Source organism: Marmota monax, unplaced genomic scaffold (genome assembly GCF_021218885.2).
Source record: "Marmota monax isolate L192 unplaced genomic scaffold, Marmota_monax_Labrador192_F-V1.1 WCK01_AAM20220418_F8-fsc00103, whole genome shotgun sequence".
Lineage (NCBI taxonomy): Eukaryota > Metazoa > Chordata > Mammalia > Rodentia > Sciuridae > Marmota > Marmota monax.
This window is the reverse complement of record NW_026694286.1, coordinates 1,236,063-1,244,851: the sequence shown is the minus strand read 5'-3', so window position 1 is coordinate 1,244,851 and position 8,789 is coordinate 1,236,063. Positions and strand designations below refer to the sequence as shown.

At 42.1% G+C, this 8,789-nt stretch overlaps 1 protein-coding gene across 1 annotated transcript in view; it reads left to right on the top strand.

The window, feature by feature from the left end:
* The first annotated feature begins 2,637 nt into the window (after window positions 1–2,637).
* The window catches only part of Lpin2 (lipin 2), a 77,070-nt gene continuing 70,918 nt past the window's right edge, over window positions 2,638–8,789 (top strand). Inside the window, exon 1 of the mRNA XM_046467438.2 lies at window positions 2,638–2,783. The gene's annotated coding sequence lies outside the window, so the exon portion shown is untranslated. The remainder of the gene's footprint in view (window positions 2,784–8,789) is intronic.

Below are 8,789 nucleotides of genomic sequence, written 5' to 3'. Positions count from 1 at the left end.
TCAAGAGGGAATATTGTGTAAGGTGAAAATAAGGAGATGATTAAAATACAATTTCACAAATCACATGGCTTATTAAATTGTTCTCAGGGTGACAATGCTTAATGGGGGAGATTAACAAGAGCAAACATCACAGGGAATACACTCCATAGACTGCGTACCTCAGCCAATAGGAAGTGAATTCCAAAATTACTAAAGTTAACTTAACTCAAGAAGCTCCTAGAAGAGGGGCTGGGTTGTGGCTCAGTGGTAGAGCACTTTCCTAGCATGTGGGAGGCACTGGGTTCGATTCTCAGCACCATATATACATAAACAAAATAAAGGTCCATTGACAACTATAAAAGAAAATATATATGTTATAAATATAAATATAAATATAAATATATATATATGAAGGTCCTGGGGAAAGTCATGTCTATTAAAGTTAAGGTGGACCTTGTGTGAAGACTGTCAGGAGAAGCTGGCTTGACCACTAGAGCAGAGATCTTGTGACACTGTGAGGGCCCTGGGCGCTGGAGTGTGGTGCTTGTGCTCCAGGGTAAGTGGGGACAGCCTTGCCTGCTGCAGCCAGAGCTCTCAAAGTGTTGGTCAAACTCTTGCATTTGTATGTATTTTGAAGTCCAGTAGGTGAGGTCAGTAACTCACATCTCTGGGATCAATAATGTTTGGAGGAAATTCAGAGGAGGAAGAGCTCACTCCAAGTTCTCAAATATGGGATAGGACAGCATGTCTACTCTTTTCTTCCCTCTCCGGGATCCCTTCCTCTACTCTCTTGGTCTGCCTCCTATTTATTTTTAATTGGTGCATTATAGTTGTATATAGAAGTGGAATGCATTGTGACATATTTGTACAAGTACTTCACTCCCCAGTCCCTCCCTCCACCCCTCCCCCAACACGTCTACTCTTGAAACATCAAAACAGAACAAAAGCACAAGCTCCCAAACCAAAAAATGTTGTAGCAAACTATATAAGAATTTGAAATCATTTTGAAGATATGGAACCATATCTTCTACCTTTTAAACAGTGGTAGAAGCCTAAGTTGCTGAAGCTAACAGATGAATCTAGAATTGAGGAAGGTGGAGACATTTAGTGGAGTGAGGTTCCTCACCATGGAGCTGGAAGGTGGGTGGTCAGAGGACCCATGAGGAAGGACGGGGTTTCCAGGCTGGTGGAGTGGGTGCAAATTGGGTACTCCCTCCCCCATACTTCCTAGGTGTCAGGGCAGGAAGTGAAGGGACACCATGCAACATATATTCACTAGTCCCTACTCTACTTAAGTAGTGGTGTAAATTAGGTAGACACCAGAGAATGAGGAAAGTATTAGACACGTGAACCAATGAAGGAAAGGAGGGGATGTCTAGGGCTTCCTGAATGCTAAAGGAGAAGGAAGGAACTTGGCAGAATATTGCCCTTCCAAAGCAGGAGGTAGTGAGAATAGCTCCAGGGAAACAGAAAGAGTCAACGCTGGCAAAATGAAGAAAGGCTAGAAAACAAACAGTAACAGCATGTTCCAGGTTCCCTGCATTATGCTAAGTTAGGAACTATATAGGAATCACATGTACTCCTCCAAACAATCTTGTGAGAAACGCATTGTCGGTTCCATTTTATTGATGTAGGAATTCTTTTAATTCTACTTCTCCATAATGGAGTAAATTGCTTGGAATATGGAGGGAGAGTTCCAGTTCTTCTCTTTTAAAAATTTATTATTTCACTGGTGAAGCCAGGTGAAAGCAGTGAAATGGAAATGCCAAGTGGCCTCCGAAGGGCCACTTGGAGGCCCTTGGGTGGAATTCTAGAGCCAGGTGGAAGGAAGCAGGCTGCGGAAATGAAGTGGTAGCCTGTGAGGGGAGCCCTTCCCTGAGTTCCAGCACAGCCCTGTCACACAGTACCCAGTCTGTGCAAAAACTCTTTGTGCGGCTGCTGGGTCCACCGCGGAGAAGCTTACCCACTTCAATACCCTCAGAGCTAGATAATCAGCCCGGCACAGGAGGCACACTGAGAAATTAACTGTTACGCCTCCCTTCATAACGTCCAATAATAGGCTGCAAAGGAAACTTCTAAGATGATGGGCATCAGTAATATATAGTAAAGGCAATTATCTCTTAAAAAGTGTATTTTGAAAAAAAAATGTGTAATAGGGTTGGGAGGGCAATGGGGAACTAAGCAAAAGAGCCACGAGTGATCAAAAGGAGATTTCATAATGTTTCATAGCATTCATGTTATATGATTTTATAACATCTTTTTTAATATGCCCTGGACCCTTTTTTTTTTTTTTTACTTTTGTATTTGGGGCACGTGACTCGCTACTGGGTTGCCATGGGGACCAGAAGAAACTTTTTTTTGAAGTAACGTTCCCCGGGCTATAAGCGGGAGAAATTGCCTGGGACCCTTCCAGGCCAGGGGACACCGATCGCTCCTCCAGGGACTAGGTGCAGCGCGGCTGCTACCCGGGAAACTGGCGACACTGCGCCGCGCCCGGCCCGGGGGTGCGCGGGGGCGGGGGGGAGCGCGCGTCACGTGGCTGGGGCGGGGCTTGCGCACCGCCCGCCGCCCGCCGAGCAGCAGCAGCAGCCGCTGCCGCCGCCGCCGCCGCGTCCCATTCATGAGGGCCGTCCGCCTCGGCTGCGGCCCAGGCGGCTCCCGAGGCAGCGGCGGCGGCGGACGCCCCGGCCCCGCCCCCTCGGCAGCTCTCCCCGGCTGGTCCTCGCCGCCGGCGTTCATCCTCCGCTGCTCCTCGGCCGCCTTCCCGCGTGCGCCGGCGCGGGCCAGGAGCGGAGCCGCCGCAGGTAAGCGGGCTATGGGCCGGGTCCTCGTGCCCCCTCGTCGCGGACCGGCTTCCGGAGGGGCAGTCGCGTGTCCGCGCTTGAGGGTCGGCGGGGGGGGCCGCACTGCCGCAGGCCGCGACCCTCCCAGGAGGCGCGGGCCGAGCTGTCCCCAGTCCTGAGCCCCTGTCCCCGCCTCGCAGCGACCGCGCCACGTAGTCGCGGTCCGGGCCGCCGCCGCCGCCGCAGCAGCACGGGCTGGAGGGTCACTGAGCGGGCTGAGGACTCTGAAAAGCATTCGGAGCCCTGCTACCCGCGGGGATGGTCACCTGAGATCCATTGGTTTCGTCTCTGGCCGGGAGGCTGGGGCTGCGAGTTGCGGTCCGGGAAGCACCGCGGGAGGCCGCGTCCCCTGCCCCTGCCCCTGGCACTGGCCCTGGGGGAGGGGGCGCCCGGGGCACGTGATTCGCCGCGAAGCGAGGGCTGGCAAGTTGCTGTTATTTCTTTAAGGCCGTTCGTTTGCCCGCCGCCGCCTCCTTCAGGCTGTAGACCGGATTCAAGTGTGAGTAGTTTTCTTCTCAACCCCCACCCGGTAAATCTTGATTTGTAGTGAGTGGGTCGGGATACAGTTTTTACTGAGGGCTTCTTAACTTTTGACGCCGCTGATCACTTATACAAATTAAGATGACTCTCCTTGCAAATTTCGGGATGATGCTTGGAAGACAAAATTAATGCAAAACGGGACCAGGAAGATGACCCGTCCTTTCAGAAACCGCTGGAACTCTGAATACTCGGAAAGTCTATGAAAAATTTATGAACAAGCAGCCAGACTAATTTTTAGTACACATAAAGAGCTTTTTTCCGCCCCTTCCCCCATTTTTTAAAAATTGAAAACAAGTCTCTTGCCTTGCTGTCAATCCAGACCTTGCTGAAGTTCTTTTGCCCTACAGTAGTGATGCTGTGTGTTACTCTTTGTTAATACTTGACCTTGCTGGTTTATGTTTTGACCACGCAAAGTCAATTTTGGATTATTTACCAGTAATTTAGTTGACCTTAATGGTTTGTGTTGATAGTCTGCTGTTGATTTCAATGGCTTAAGAATGAAAAGCCAGGCAGGTGATGCTGAAGGTGGAAAAATGCAAAGCCTACCACCAGGTGCAGGGAGAGCAGAGGCAGGTGATTTATTCCTCCTTGAGCTGGTCCTCTTGAGCATCCTCACTCTGCCTAAGTGCAGCCACCTCAGGTCAGACCTAGCCAGAGTATAAAAAGTGCAAACAAAGCTACATGTGAAAGACTGTTGGACAGTGTGGGTGTCTTTTTCCCCTCTAATTAAATGTGTAGTCGATTGTGGTCCATCAGACCCAAGTATCTCCTGCCCAGATGTTGGTAGAACTAGCCATAGAATGCTGGAAATAAAACGGACAGTTTCGGTTTTAGTTTGTTGATTCTCAACTGTGCCATCACAGAGAAGCATTATGCTTGAGAGGATCTGGACATGGAAGCTTTTGAAAACCCTTGAACACTATAGTAAAGCACTATTAAGAAGCAACTAATAGAGTCAGCCAGAGCTTTGATTCTTTTATTACTACATTCTTGTAGCAGTAAAGGTTTTTATCACCCTGCATTGTAATTTTTGGTTTACTGTATGGACTGTCCCCAGCACTGGGACCAGAGTCCCTGAAGGCAAAACTCCTTAGTTGCCCTTTACCAAACACACAGTGGGCTTTAGAAGAGCCTTAGTGGAGGATTGTTGTATGACGGTAGGAAGCAGCAGGCAGTTTGCCCTTACCAGTGACCTGGTAGTGGGTAGCACTTCCTGAATGAGTTCACTGAATTTTCCTGATTGGTGAGCTTCTGATGAATAATCTTGGTGGTGCTACACTTTTGAGGTGGTCAAAGGTTAGATTAAGCTGATGAACATTACAGTGGATATTTTGCAATGTTTAAGTATTAATATTTAGTTTAAAGATAGCTTGGTTTTGTGTGTCAACAGATTTCTTCTGTATGCCTCCTATATATCAGAACTTAACACTTTCTATGAGCTTCTTTGTTAGGAAGTAGATTCAGCTACCTCCCTAAAGTGGTTAGCAACCTCGATTAGGAGGTTTTTCTTTAAGTTTGCCCATCTTTTTATATCCTCTCCTTTTTGCTCTGACCCCGGGCGCTGTCACTGTTGACATGCCACAGCAATTGATACTAGTTTTGAACTTTTGTTTTAGAATTGTTTTTAGCTGTCTCTCGTGTCCTTCATTGCTAGGTAAGTCATTATTATTTCTGGCTGAGCCATCAGGGTCTTCTGCCTATCACTTGCCACCTTTATAGTGAAAACAACTCGCAAGTTTGTAGGCAGGGACTGTAGTTGGCCTTATCCCATGTCATTAAAACTTAGCAACATTTGGAGATATTTACTGTAAGTTGTAAAAATATGGGTAATCTTGGTAAAAAGGTATTTGGATAAGAAGTTGTCTTGGTGGCTTTGCTAGCATTTAACTGATTTCTGCGTCCACCTCCCTGCCTTGTTGACTATATTAGCATAACTGTTAATAACAGTAAGCACTTCATATGTGTGAAGTCCTGTACTTTTCAAGACAAAGGCATGAGGAACAGATGAAGTAGGCAGGAATCGCCAAGTGTCAGTGACAACCTGCCCTTAATTTGCACTGGAAATTTGGGCCTCTCTACCCCTGCTCAGCTTCTCAGTCTGAAAGGAAGGAAGGGAAAGCAAAAAGAATAGATTAGTAGATGAATTCCACCACAGTGCAAGATAAAGTCCTTAATGTGACATTTAGGATTAAAATGATGATAAACATTTTTTTTTTCCTAATTTGATTCAGTGACTACAATTTCGAATCTTTTTCCTCAAAAGCTTTATAATACTAAATTTTAGTGATTTTTATTTGTCTGTTTAGATTGATGTTAAAATTGTTACTAAGAAATGTGGAAGAAAGAGGGCTGGGGTTGTAGCTCAGTGGTAGACCCCTTGCCACTGGGTTCAGTTGTCAGCACCACATATAAATAAGTGAATAAAATAAAGGTCCATCAACAACCAAAAAAAAATTATATATATGTATATATACATATATATATATATATGTGTGTGTGTGTGTATATATTTATTTATATAATAAAAATGTGGAAGAAAGAAATCAGAATTGATTTAACTTAAGGCCTAACAAAACAATTACATCAATATCTCCTTTTCCTATCTTTTATTTAACTTCTCTACAAAGCCAGAGTAGTTTGTATGACTGTTAGAAGTGGGATCTTTTAGGATTCTTTATAGTTTATTTAGGTCAAAAATATAAAGAGACTACATAAGTAAATTAGAAAAGATGTGTGTGTTAGGTGGGTAGCTGCTAGAACATGATCTTTTAAAAATCTGTAATGTAATGCCTATTTTTGTAGTCTTTGAATTATAAGAGCCTTATTATTTAGTGCTTATTTATTTGTAGTGTCATACATTTTCAAGATAAACTATTGGCTTTTTTGTTTGTTTTTCTTTTTTTCTTAGAGGGCAAACATTGGCTCACAGAATAGCATAGGGTTGTGGCTCAGTGGTAGAGCCTAGCATGTGTGAGGTACTAGGTTCAATCCCCAGCATCACATAAACAAATAAACAAAATAAAGATATTGTGTCCATCTACAACTAAAAAAAAAAAATGAAAAAATGAAAAAGAGTAGCATACCTTAGAAAGTTGGCAGCCAGTGGATTCCTTCCTCTACTTGCCTTTATTCCATTTAACAATTTAGAAAGATTTTACTTCTATATGTAATTTTATGGCCAGTAACTGAACACTAAATTAAATATAACACTTGCCTTTATTTCCTTTCATACTCTTATTTGCTTTTTGTGCCAATTCCTTATTTTAATTTTATTGTTTAACCAGAGTATAAATGAAATCTAAGTAATGATTTGTACATTCTGATTTGTTTTCAACTCCTAGCATCTTTATCTTTCCTGTTCAAGAACCTACAGTAATTCATTCTCACCTATTTTCAAGTCTAAATTTCTCATCTGTTTTCTCAGTTCCACTTCAGTTCATTTCATTTCAATTCAATTTCACCTTCCCCAATCCATTTTTTAATATTTTCTCCCATTACACTTTGCTTAATTAATTTTTGCTACAGGAGTCAAGCTCCTTTGCATGTGTGATGTTTTGTGCTCTGTATTTCTTTAGGATTGCTCTGAAGTCAATTGTGGTTTTCTTCTTAACTGTTAATCCTGTTAGAGTGAATAAGTGTTGCCTTCTTAAGTTTTCCAGCACTCCTGTAGGTAAAGCCATTTGGCCTCCTTTATTGTAAATGTTGAACTAAAGGGAGAAAAACAGTGATGATGAATGGCATTGAATGGAAGTCACAGGGTGCTATTCTTGAAAGTTGGGAAATTCTAGTCAAGAAAGTAGGATTTGAGGGGTGGAGAGAGTACCTATGGAGTAGGGAGAAAGAATCTGTTGATTTAAAGTGTGAGGGGCCAAGAGTGACAGTGTTTAAGGTACAGGCCCTAAAAGGATGAAGGAGAAAGAGAGGAGACCAGCATAGGTTGATGTGCAGAAGGAGTTCCCAGTAAAGGAGCTGAGATGCTGTAGAGCCCTGTTATTTGCACTGGAAACTTTTGAGGTTGGTTTGCTCTCTCATTGCTTTGATTTTAATTTTTTGGTTACTTGTTAATTTAGTTGAAATTTTAAGCAGTATTGAGGGAGACCCGAAAGGGTACAGATTTGGAAAATTTAATAAACATGATATAGAGATACTAATATTTCAAAGAGAAAGATCTAGTTTTTTTTTTTTTTTTAATTATTTGGTTTTGGTGGTTATAACTAAGCTTTATTAGATAAAGAGGAGATGCTGAAGATGGGGAAATATCCTTTAGAAAAGCTGAAATTGGTCCTGCAAGTAAAGAAAAAAGATAGGCATATGATACCAAATAACTTCTTTAGTGACTTACTGAATTTCTTTTACCTATTTCTGAAATATAATGAAAGGGATAATTGATCCCAAAGATGTTAATTTAAATACTTATTTTTGAATCTATTGTAAGATAAGTTCTTTTTATAAAAATAAAGTGACAGAATTATAAATAAAGATCATTAGTTAATTTGGGATTGAAATCTACCTAGAAGGCTTTTGTTTTTCTTTTAAACCTCTGAATAAACACTGAAGTTGACTAATAACCAGGATAGTTATATTTTGTTCAGTGTCTTTATGATATGATAGTTATTGCTCCTGGTAAGGTAGAAATGTCCAGTTGTACTAGAGATTTGGTGTTTGGCTTATTCTAAATAAGAGAAGTATTCAGAATACAGATCGCCTTTAAGAGATATTGGGAAGTATTCAATATGATGTTGTCTGATAATTTGATTATGTGACTCCTCCCCCCCCCCCAAGTTGGGGATTGAACCCTGGGTGCTTTAGGTGTTTTACCACTCAGCTAAATCCCCAGCCTTTTTTAATTTTTTAAATTTTGAGACGGGATCTCTCTATGTTGCTGAGGCCGACTCCAACTTGCCATCCTCCTGCCTCAGCCTCCCAAATCACTGGGATTACAGGTGTGTTCCACCATGCCCAGCTTTGATTTTTGAATTATTATCTGCTATGTGCCAGCAAAACCATTGGATAGTTAATATGAATTAAAAGCTCTGAACTGGATCTTGAATTGTCTTATGGTATATTTTTCTAGTAGATGACTGCATTTACTTCTGGTCCTTATAAAAACAGTGTGCTTTTCTAATGAGCTACATGGAGTCTGGGAATGTTTAGGCTTAGGGAAGCATCATCATAAGGGAGATTTTTTTGTTTTGTTTTAATAATGGCCCTTTTTTTCTAGGTAAGGCCACTGAAAGTATTTCTTTTTTTTTTTTTTCTTTGTAAACATTCTAAAACATCTATCCACATAATAAATTTCTTTAATCTTTTACCATTTATTTTGGATGACTAGTAGGTAGATACATATTTGACTGTAGTCATAGCATCTATTTACATATGAACAATACCGGAATTAAGAGAAGTATTATTTAGAGAAAGCTATTTTAT